Source organism: Macrobrachium nipponense, chromosome 6, assembly GCF_015104395.2.
Source record: "Macrobrachium nipponense isolate FS-2020 chromosome 6, ASM1510439v2, whole genome shotgun sequence".
Taxonomy (NCBI): domain Eukaryota; kingdom Metazoa; phylum Arthropoda; class Malacostraca; order Decapoda; family Palaemonidae; genus Macrobrachium; species Macrobrachium nipponense.
The window spans coordinates 36,433,667-36,445,971 of NC_061108.1; positions in this window are offsets into that span (position 1 = coordinate 36,433,667).

Here is a 12,305-nt window from a genome sequence, read left to right on the forward strand (position 1 = left end):
CACAAATGTAAAGGGCTAGTGGTTCATAAGCACAATTATGGAAGTCTTCAGTCATCATACATTTTCTCAGGTCTTCAAACTATGTACACCCCATAGACTCTAGCCAGTTGGCACAGGCTAAGTCCTTCTTGAAGAACCAGTTGGACAAGCAGCTTTGGGAAGACTGTGCCAATGCTGACGCTAGTTTTTGGGGCTGTGCTTATAAGCTACAGCAAAGGCTCTCCTGACTTTGGTGAGGTTTCCCTTTTTACCATTCTCCAGAGTGTGGAAGACTGCTTTTCCTTTTCCTAGCATGTGCTTAGATAAGATTGTGGTCTTCTCTTGGGGTGTTGGCTGTTACTGGTTGAAGATGGCCTCCACTTCATCCATTCATTATGTGAGATCCAAGTCGAAGTCGTTCCATTTTATGATGAGCAATTTGATGATGGGATGATATTGTTTGCTGGCATGGGGAGAGGGAGTGTACTGAGCAGTTCTGATGTATGCTGGCACTCCTTGTCGTTTGCCTCTTGTCTCAGCTTTTCCAATGCTAGCTCATACTCTCGTTCTTTTTCTCTCTTGTTTCAAGGCTAGCTCCCTTCCTCTAGCCTCCATTTTAGCATTGGCTACATAGTTTACCAGTTTGCTTCCCGCTAAGCCAGTTCCTTCCCCGTCTCTATAAAAAGGCGGTGCTCCTTCGCAGACATATTGCTATTTGTAAGGGTGTTTTTGACATGTTAAAGCATGGTTAATGCACAGATAGGCAAGGTGCTTAATGCGGTAATTCAGGAGGGCACAAACGCTGTGAGAGGTGTCCCAATAGAAAGGCAACACAGGTGGCTGTTCCTAACAGTGATGATTGCAACACACACGTACATAGAGGTAGCACTTGTTGCAAGTTGTGGTGAAGTACACATGAAGTGGTTGGCATGTATGTGCAGGTAGGCTCTGAGGAAGAGTTGGTTTCATGCATGTGGACAGCCCAGCTATAGCACAGAGGGTAAGGTTTGTTCTCAAAGAACTCTTAGGCATAACATGCCCATGGACACACAGGTAACATGTGGGTCAGAGGTTGGGCTCATAAAGAACAGAGTAAACTAAGTACACGTATGTTGCTTTATTAGGAAGTACAAGTAGTATGGCACGCTACAGCTTCATCATGTAGGTGCAAGTGGGGTTGAAGAACATGGAAATTAAGTAGCACATGTGCACAATTTGCTAAGAATTGCCAAGCAGTTAATAGGTTTGCTTAATTGAAGCAACAGTTAGATTCACTTGCCCAAGGCGTAGCAGAAAATCAGTCATTCGTGGAACAGTGGTTTGCAATGACCCAATGGTATGCAGTTAAATCAATATAACAGGCTTCTTACTCCTGGTATTAAGGAGACTACATCTTACATAAAGGAAACAGAGTAAAGTATAATAGTGGAAGATGTTCCTCTTGAAATAAAACGGTCTAAAGGCATAAAAATTAAAGATTACCTTGAGAGTTACAGTGATTAAATGGCTTTCAAGTTACAAGTGATATGAAGAATAAAAGACAACTCAATTTGACAGAGTAAATAAATGTTGTAGAACGGGGCTATAGTATGCGGGACAAAACCTGTCACAACAAAACACACATGCGTGCACAGTGGCAGAGAAAGACACCCGCAACAAATGCAGTTCTGTCTGAATGAATGAACGAACAAAATTCACTTCAACATTAGTGAGATCAAGTGAAAGAAGACTATTTTTCTTTGTGAATGGACGCACAGACAGATTTAGGAATTAGTTACACTGCCTGAATCACTAGATAATGACTTGGAGAAAGGCTAGGGATTTAAGTGTGCGGTGTTCTAAAAATAACTTGGGGTTTTTGTTGACACGAAAAAATTATGCTCGCTTATCCATAGATTTTTTCTTTAATCATGCTTATCGTAGCAGGAAGACCAGCTAGCCTTCAGCTTCACTTGTCAAGTGCTAAATCAATTGCAACCCTCAGAACATGCGGGGGAATCACTAAAATAACATGCAATCCTAGCTCACTGATCAGGACGAAATAGTCTGCCTACAATAATAATGAGATACTAGCACACAATCAAAAGTTGTTCCTACACGATATACAAACCCTTGGTCCTCTACATAAGGAATTACTTTCAGCTTAGGCTGGAATATGGCCGTTAAATTCTTGAACAAGGTGGTTACACAGTAACTACCATCTGGTAGGTGGGTAGGCCTGCCTGGCCAGATGTAAACACTCCGCTTTGCTCTTTGCCATCTTCAGATGAAGACGTATGTTTGTGAGCTCTTGCTGACTACCATTAATCATGATTTCCCGGTGCGATCTTTCCTTTTTATTTTGAATATATATTGCGCTTGATGTTAATATTAATTTACTTTAATAATTAATATACAAACCCAATTTTTGTGATAACCTTGCTAGCTGCCTTTCTCCTTGTGTGAAGGGTTGGTGGCAAGGGTGTACATACACCCTTATTACATAATTTCACCCTTTAATGTCAAGGCAAGACAGTGTATTCATTTGGTATTTACGCTTAAGCTGTGGAAATTACCAAGGGGATCTTCGAAGGTTTGTCCTTTGTTTTTCTTCTGGTATTTACTCTTCTCTTTTGTCCTTTCACTAGCTTATTGGACAAAGAGAGAGGGGGCCCATGTGTTGTTGGTGTTTGAGGGATCTCTCATTTCAGAGGGCGGTGCCCTTGGATGCAAGAAGAGTATCCTTATTTTTTGTTTTAAATCATATATTGCAATACACTCCCTGAACACCTGAATTAGCACTGGTCACTGACCAGCCCGAACTATATCCCCACATATTTACCCACTAAGTGGGTAATTTTAACTGTCAGTGTTACAAACGCTGCAGGTGAAATCTAGTCAAATGAGTTACCTGTGTTACCGTTGGCAACGCTGTCGCAAATACCAGCCACCAGAGGCCTGTCTCCTCAATTGTTTCTTGTTCGCCATGCTGTGCAGATTAGTCCCACATCAGGCAAACTTTTGGTCATTTAGCCCGACCCTACTCAAAGAGTTTTCGTATTTTGGATATAGATTACGACCTTGGACTGTGATTAACGTTTTTCTCTAGTTTGACTTTGGATAGTTACTTTGTACTCGCTATGAATAAGTTAGAAAATAAACGTCATCGCCACCTGCAAACGCCTCTTCTTCTACTTCATCTACAGCTGGACATGTTGGTGTTCATCGGCTCTGCACGCCCTGCAAGCGTAGGATGAGTACCCTCACACATGATCAACGTTCTTTTTGTTATTTCGTGCAGGAAGGTTCAGTGCAATACCAGTCAGAGATGTTTGTCTTGGTCAGGAGACAAGAATACATTAGAGTTGGCTATTCAAGAAATTAGTGGACAGGTTATCATCTGTTTAGCATATTTCTAGCCTGACGAATAATCTAACCAAAATGGAGATGGGGTGTTGGTCAGGAGACATGAAATACTAGTTGGGCTGTTTCAAGGAAATTGTGGCCGGTTTATATGATGTTTAGCATATTTCTAGCCTGACGAATAATCTAACCAAAATGGAGATAGGGGTAGTAGTAGTATAGTTGATTCTAATCGTTCTTTATCAGCCCCCTGCTTGTTCCAGAACCAGCCCTAACGGGTGCTGGGGGTAATGGAGAACTGCAAACCTCTGAGTGGGTAGGTTCTGCCGGCCCCCCCGCCGCTGAGCAGCCAGTATTGGCAGCGGATTTCCCCTTCCCTCCATGTGTAAGTTCTCAGGATGATGAAAATTTAGGTCAGATACAGACAAGTAGGGATAATAGGCTACATAGTGTTTAGGAAGAGAAGTGCAGGATTCTTCAGGTCGGTTTTCTATTATAAATAGTAGCTTGTAGAGGGACAGTGTCCTTAGAGCCTCTGGGTTTTTCCTGCTTCGGGTTCCTTGCATCAGAAGCTTTCTAGGCCATGGTTGGTCGTTCAGATCTGGTTTCGGGTCTGTCGGGTTCTGAAGGGTTGAATACTGCTCCTTTGTCTTAAAGGTTCCTTTCCTCTACATATTCGATATGGTAATAGTTAATATCAACTAAGTCTCTGTTCAATGAATATTGACTTACGATAATTCAGTATGTAGAGAAATCGAATAAAAAATTAACTACGGCTAGCCTAGTGTTCATGATGATATATCGTATGCATATACAGTAGCCTAGCCTAAAGTATTCGCTGTACTACATATCGGTAGAGAAATTTTTATAGTGGCTAACGATGTAGGCTCAAGGCATTCTGACTTCGGATAATTCAGTACAGGTGTAAATTGAACACGAACGAGAATCCGATCTTAGGATGATAATTCAATATGAATGTAATCGAACACGAATGAAGATCAGATTCTGTTCGACTAAGCATTATAAGTGTATTATATGTATCATCATATTAGCGTAGTATAAATACTAACTCGGTAGTCATTCTCGCTCTGGAATCAGCTGATGGCGAATACGAGTTTGCGTCCCCGTATCCTACTCATTCTTTTCCTGATTGGCTAGCATGACTAACGTAACAACTCTTCCTCACTTATGCCATGTTTGTCGTCTTGAAGGAGACTTGTTTTCAACTATGTTGACATTTAGCATAGTCAATAATGGTATCTTGTGCCATATAATCAGATATCAGATATAAGGAATTCGTTTGTATGACGTCTTCATCCGTTTAACAGACTAATTGTTGTCAGTAATTACATTGTGCTTATGTCAATTACAGTGACAACTGAAATTAATATTAGACCTAATAAAGTTACATTTAATTACTTTAGAATATGCAATTGATTACTTTTCAATTAAATTACAATTACACAAGCTTGTCAAAACAGCACTGTTGTAAGGAGGCGTGGCTTAGACAGACAATGATGCCAGCTAGTCTTTTACCTTGGCTCCAGATTCAACCATATCACTTGGTCTCGGCTAATGTTTTTGTTCCTAGTTAGCGTAAATGAATATCTGGATACTGAACTTATATGGAATGAAGTCATATTGATGTAATTTAAGGCCAAAATTTGACTAATACGTCTCATTGGAAGATAGTTTTTCCCTCATGTTAGATTGCGTAAAACTTAGCGATTCCGTTCATTTTCACTCATTTTCATAGGTATTATGAACCTTACTTGATTAATCGTTTGTCGGTTTGAAAACAACAGTGAATGAGCTCTTTCATGCTATTACTTTCTTTTACTACAGCTGCGTTTGAATTCATACAAAAGCTTGGGACTTCTATCCAGGTTGCTGATGCACGTAATTTTGCCTTATCAGCTTCAGCTACATTTATAACATGAATACAGTAATTACCGTCGCACGCGGATGAATACAATAAACGGATGTTGCTATCGGATTCGATTACTGTCGCACGCGGATCAATACAATAAAGTGATGATGCTATAGGATTCGATCGTATTAGCAACAAGTTCTCGTTCAGTTGTTCATAGCTGTACGCAGTTATACGAGTATATTATCATTAAGATAATACTTTTTAACTTAGAAGAGGGTGCAAATTTATGGAGGTGGCATGGTAGACGATTGTAATTTCTCTCTCTCTCTCTCTCTCTCTCTCTCTCTTTTACTTTCCTGATTTCATATTCTCTCTCTTCATCCTATTTTCCACCCTCTCCTAACATTTGACTCATTGTGCAACTGAGAGGCTTTTCTTTCTGTTACATAGATCCCAATACTCGGCCTTTGGCCTAAATTCTATTTGAAACCCAACATTCTCGCTGTCTGATGCACGATGCTGCCTATGCCAGGTGCGCGAGAGATATACGAATACTTATTTGCAATGTAGTGCCGATTTTAAATACTAACCCCATCGTAAAATCGAATTAACGCAAGTCAATTACTGTAGCTTCATACGGACTGTATTCACGATCACGTCTTGAATAATTTTCCTGAATTTATAATGTTTCTCAGATTATCGTGGGGAACAGAGTCGGTCTAGTTTTCTCTCTCGCCCAGTTTTTCTGTTAAAACTTATAATGTCTTTACACAATCTTCTTTAGCTGCTCATTCTTCGGATGTTGCTTCGGGGTCTTCTTGCTCATCCTGTTTTGGTTTTTTTTATTTGCCAATATCACAGCAGAGCCAGAGTTTTCATTGTTTCATCCTGAAATTTGGAGATGATTTCAACCTCTCTCTCTCTCTCTCTCTCTCTCTTCGGAGTTAAAGGAAATAATTTTGGAGTGGCTGCCTTCATAGCACCTTCCACGGGTCCTGTAGTTCTGAGGCTGCTGGTGTTGATGCTTCAAGGCGGTATCCTCAACTCTGTGTTTTCATCCTTACTTGTTTTGAGACGTAATGTGTCCTCCGTAGTTCTTGAGGGGGCTACGGCAGTTGGAGATTCATCTACGCCATCGTTGACTATCGTTACTGGTTGTGTCACCACCCACTCCATTCATAGGGTAGTTAGTAATCTTCCTTCTTCGTTCCCATTTATATACCTTAGGTGTGTGAGACGTAACCTGCTTACCGCGGTAATTGCTGGGGGGCTACGGCCGTTGGCAGTTTGTCTGCATCGTAGTTAGCACTTTTTGTGCCCTCGGCCCCCTTTCTTAGGGTAGCCGGTAATTTCCTTCTGCGGCTCCCATTGGTTCCGCAGATCGTAACCCGTTATTAAAGCACTATGTACCGCACAGTTGGTTCTCCACCTGCACAATGTTGGCCATAGGTGCTCCAGTGGTTACTCGCAGTGACTTCTCTCTCTCCTTCTGCTTATTTTCTCAACTTTTTCCTGCTGCTTTTCTGTTCCACCTTAAGGGGTTTTCAATGTGGGTTCGACCTTGATTCCGTGTCTAGTGGGAGTACTTCTTTCCTTCACTTGCTTCGAACTCCAGTCTAGGTTTAGTATGGGTAGCGGGCCTTAGTTGGATCACGTTTTGCGACCTCTTCGCTCTTAGGGGGTGTTGCTTGCCTATTGTATTTGGCCTGGTCTTGTGTCATAGTCACTTGTGAGTGCGGAGTTTTGCAGTCAAGTGAGACTGGTTCAAGGTTAGGTCATCGTCTTGGTTGGTACACGTTTGGCACAACAGTATGGGAGTGACTCGCAGGGGTGGGCGTTCATCGCCAAGGTATATTCGGCTCGGGCGTAACATTATCGTCACTGGGTAGTGAGGGTATGCGCAGTCGAGTGACTAACTCTTACAGGTTTTGCGGAACTGGTGACAGTTCGCTCTTGTGAGGGGGTGGACACCGGACAGACAGCAGGGGTTACATCATCATGTCTGGGGGAGTGCGGGTTGCGCAGTCGAGTACGGGAGTTTATCATCTTCTTTTTGGTATATCGTTGAGCAACCAGATCGGTAGGCTCAGATATGATGGGATCTTGTACATCGTTTGGTATCGAGCAGCCAGGCGTAGTAGGTTCCGGGTTCTTGGGTGCTGCTCTTGTGGGGGTTCGGCTTTTCTCCTTTTTCCTGTTCCAGTGTGGCCAGACAGGTCTGACAGAGGATAGATACCTTTGAAGAGAGACTCGTTTGCTAGTTGTGGGTTTTTGTTTCTCCGGCGAAGGAAGCGAGTATAACGAATTGTGGACTTTGTCCATTCTCTCTTCCACATTCCAGGCTCCGGAGGAATCTCGGTTAATTCAAGTAATGTTTGATACGTTGTATTCAACCAAACCAGCAGTCTCTCAAACATCAAGTAGGCTGATCTGGTTTCGGCGAGTTGGGCAGTTTTTCGGGAAGGACTTAAGCTAGCATCACTTTCTATATGAGGTAGCGGGTAACTCCTCTGCCGGAGTCTGACTTCCGATTTACGAGTCAGTTGAGGCTTTTCTCTATTGGGTTCCTTCATTGATTCGTGTGGTAGGGGTTATGGATCATGAGGCTTGTATTTGGAAGACACCTTTCACAGCCAGTGGGAGGCCTTGTCCTACTCTGTGTGGATGTGGTGAGAGTTGATGGTGTTTCTCTGAGCCTGGACTGTTTGATAACGTCTTCACTTTGGTTTCGAGGGGGTTTGCATACCAGACTAATGTTTCTGATGGTTATACTATGTTCTTGTCAAGGAGAGGAGAGACTTATTGTTAAATCATTGCCTCAGCGCTATCCGGACACTCATAAGGGGTTCTTAGTCAATCCAAGGGCGCAGAGTATCGCGGAGGGCTCCCTTTGGCTTCCGGAGGAATGTTTCGCTGTCGGCGATCGTGTAGGTGGTTATTTGAGAGTCATTGTGGTTTTTCACAACACTGTACCTTAGGGAATTTCAGTTTCTTCAGAGAGGTTACTCGTGGGGTCCTGTCGTTGCAGTAACTCAGTTTTGTAGTTGCCTTGGTAGAGTTAGGGTGTTAGAAGGTTAGGGAGGCAGTGATAGTCTAAATGAACTTGAGGGTGTTAGAAGTTTAGGGAGGCAGTAATAGTCTAAATGAACTTTATGGTGTTAGAAGTTTAGGGAGGCAGTGATAGTCTAATGAACTCTAGTGTTTCTGTTGGTCAAGCTTAGACTGAGTGTATTGTTCCTTAGGCCCTTGTGGTTAGGCAGATCCCGATGGTCATGTTGGAATAACTACAACTTCTTCAGCACAAGTCATCTACATCAGTGAGCAGTAGAGAACCGAAGGTCCTGCACACTCAACTTCTCCATACATGAGAGGCTACATAGCCACATGGGTGGTTCACCATTTCCCCTCCATACATTAGAGGTATAGAATACCACATGGGAGGTTCTTCAGACTCAGGCGGTACCTTGGACTCAACACCGACGGTATGGTACTTCCTCTGCAAGCATCCTCACTTAATGAGCTGGACAACCAGGTGAGGAGATTGTTTTTACCTCCTTGAAGAAGAAGTATAGCTTATCACATGGGAGGTACTTCTGACTCAGACAGTACCTTAGACTCAACACTGACATTGAAGTACTTTCTTTGCAAACATCCTCACCTACTGAGCTGGACAACCAGGTGAGGAGATTTGTTTTTACCTCCATGAATAAGAAGTATAGCTTATCACATGGGAGGTACTTCTGACTAAGACAGTACCTTAGACTCAACACTGATGTTGAAGTACTTTCTTTGCAAACATCCTCACCTCCGAGTTAGATAACAAGGTGAGGATACATGCTTTTATACATGGTAAGTTGTTTATGAGTTACCTGCATATGTTCCGTGGACAGGTCGGGCTGAATTAGATTGACCCCGCCTCCGGGTAAATGTTGTTAATCGGGCTAATTTAGGTGTTCAGGGAGTGTATTGCAATATGAAGTTATCATAATAAAACTAATATTGTAATACTTACGTGACTATTTGCGGCAGCATTGCCAACGGTAACACAGGTAACTCATTTGACTAGATTTTACCTGCAGTGTTTGTAACACTGACAGTTAAAATTACCCACTTAGTGGGTAAATATGTGGGGATATAGTTCGGGCTGGTCAGTGACCAGGGCTAATTCAGGTGTTCAGGTAAGTATTACAATATTAGTTTTATTATGAAAACTTCATTTCCTTTCTTTTCCAGGCCAACAGTGGTGAAAGTTGATTACAGCAGTAGATGGTTGGATATCTTCGTGTTGGCTATATTCTAACCTTGGAATTGTACCTATAACTCATAGCATGCTGTGATACTGGTCCTCGGGTGTGTGTACTTTTTCACTACTGGAAATCATATTAGTTTGCTGCTGTTATCCTGGAGTTTCGTCACTGGACAACGTCTTCATGGATGTCTTGTGATTATTAGCTCTACTTTTGCTGGTAAATGTGCCTCATCCTGTACAAGAAGTCTTGCAGAATTTGGAGAGGAAGAAGTCGAGGAGGAAGGGAGCTCGTCAAGTGTCACCATCTTCCTTTTCGTAATCATCATGTATTTCTTCAACCTCCTCCTCTTCAACTTCTAAGGCTCCCTGCCGAAGTAGGAGAAGGAAGGTAGTCTCTCTCTCTCTCTCTCTCTCTCTCTCTCTCTCTCTCTCTCTCTCTCTCTCTCTCTCTCTAAGTCTTGTCACAGGACTCCTAAGGGTCTTCCTCCTCGAACTGAGGAGGCAGTTGGGCCTTCTGCTGGCTCGCCTGTTCCTTCAGGAACAGGAACCGTCATGCTGTCCCCAGGGACTAGCTTGTCGGGAGCCATACAAGCACAAACTAAAGCTTACACTTCTACTGCTAATCCTAGAGGTTGTGCCTCCCTAAGACTAGTTCCATGTCGGGCACTCATTCGTGAGATAACCTGAGTGCACATAAATCTACGGATTTGCGTGCATCTAGAGTCGGTGACGCTGAGTCAGCTCACCGTCACGACTGGGGCACAGAGCGGAAGAAAGGAATGACTCGCTCAGGTGACTCACACCTTGCTGGTGGATGCTCAGTACCCAGGGACCGTGCAAGTGGTGAGACCGGTAGAGGTTTCCCCATTCAGTCCTCTGGAAAGGTTTCGGCCTCAACGAGGACTGGGACGCTTTGGAGGACAGTACTGGCTTCTTCTGCTAGTTGCACTAGCAGGGCAAGCGAGAGCATCCGATCTTCCCCACCTATTCCCTCTCCTTCCTAAGGCTACATCAGGAGGGGAGAGGTGAATAGGAGGGATCCTGCAGAGTGCTCTCCATAGGATTCAACATCGGGGGACTACGTTCCTGGAAGGATCTTCGGGTCCCACCGGACGTACGTACACATCGTTGAGGAAGGATCTTCTGTCAAATTGGGAGACTATGTTATCCCTGTCTCTTTTTGTCCTTTGGACGGATTTCAATTTGCAGTCCCCTATGTGTTCTGGCATTTTGGGAGCCTCGAGTGTATATTCTGTTGAATTGCACTCGCAATCCAGTCTTAAATGCTCGCATTTAGGACTGTTTTTGTGCCCATTCCTTCTCGATTTCTACAGGAGTCAAGGAGGGGCCCTGCCCCAATGATCGTTTGACGAAATTCGGGGGTCTTGCCAAGCACTTAAATTCTTTGGAATTTGTAGCACTCTCCGAGTGTTTCAGTCTTCTATGATCTGCAAACACTTGGGCGAGACAAGAATTCCTGATAATTGTTGCTGCAATACTTGGGAATCTCACTGAATGCTCGAATTCCTTAGAATTTTTGGTATTCTCAGTGTGTTATGGTTTACTATAATTTCCAAACACTTGGGCGAGACAGACATCGCCAGTAACTGTTATTACGAAAATCGGTAGTCTCGTTGAGTCATTAAATGCCTTGTAATTTCTGGCGTTCACATGATTTGGTTTTCTGTGATTTCCAAACACTTGGGCAATGGGCATTCCCGGTAATTATAATAATTGGGAGTCTCGCCTAGTGCCTGGATCCCTTGGTTTCACTAGCACTCGCTGAGTGCTCGGCTTCATCATATTGCAGAGCAACAGGGCGAGACAAAGCTTGCCCGATTATTGTCTTACAAGAGTCAAGTTTTCTCACTGAGTGTGGGAATTCTTACGAATTTTGGTATTCACTGTCACGAGTGCTTGGATAGCGAGACGAGCCTATACCAGTACAGATAAGTTCGCTCTTCAGTCTGGTTTGGAGTTATGCAGAGCTTGGAACTGCATGCAACACCTTCTATGTGGATGATCAAGTACCATCATAGTGTCTTGGACCTTGTGGTCCAAACACGTACGACAGCAGACACAGAATCCCTCTTTATTCTTCTTCTTGGAGCTTCAACCTTGAAGGAGAACAGTTAATAGGGAAGATGTGACAGCTCTTTGTTGACGGTTAAAACTCATAATTATGTAGTGGTAATCTGCTCAGCTCACGCAATTCGGCTCGATCAGACAGCTCTGCCGAGCCAAGTGCTTGGCCCTAACAAAAGAACACTCTGCTCTTGATCGGTGTGGTTCCTTGCCATGACATAGCACCCTCCCTTCCCGTTTTGCAGCTAGTTTTTCACAGGAGTCATCGTCTTTTGTCTTCGTCATCTGACGCCTCCTAACCTTCCTCTTCGAATGTTTCCATGACCTAAAAAAAGGAAGGCAATTCTCCGCCCCCAAAGAAGTCTCTCCTCGAGACTTCTAAGGGTCAGCATCCTATCCCTTGGGAGGGAGCTATTGGCTGTCTTTTCGGCTCACCTGCTCCTTCCGGAGCGGGAATCTAGACGCTATCCCTAAAATATAGTGTCTCAGGGCCCTCAGGAGTTCAAGCCCAGGTTCATTCTCCTGTCTCTAGTTCTAAGGGTGCTCCTCATGGAGCAGGAGTTGCGTCGGGTACTCGTGTACAGGTCTCTCTAAGGGGGGTTCCACAGTCAGTGAGAGGTAGTCTTCTCTTCATCATGACAGTGGCATAGGGCAAGAAAAGGGACCGAGTCACGTTGGTAGCTCAGACCCAACTGTGAAAGCCAGGAATGGCTAGTCTTCAGGTGCCAAGATCGATGTCACTGGAGATAGGAGGTGGTCTTCTGTGTAGTCCTTGTC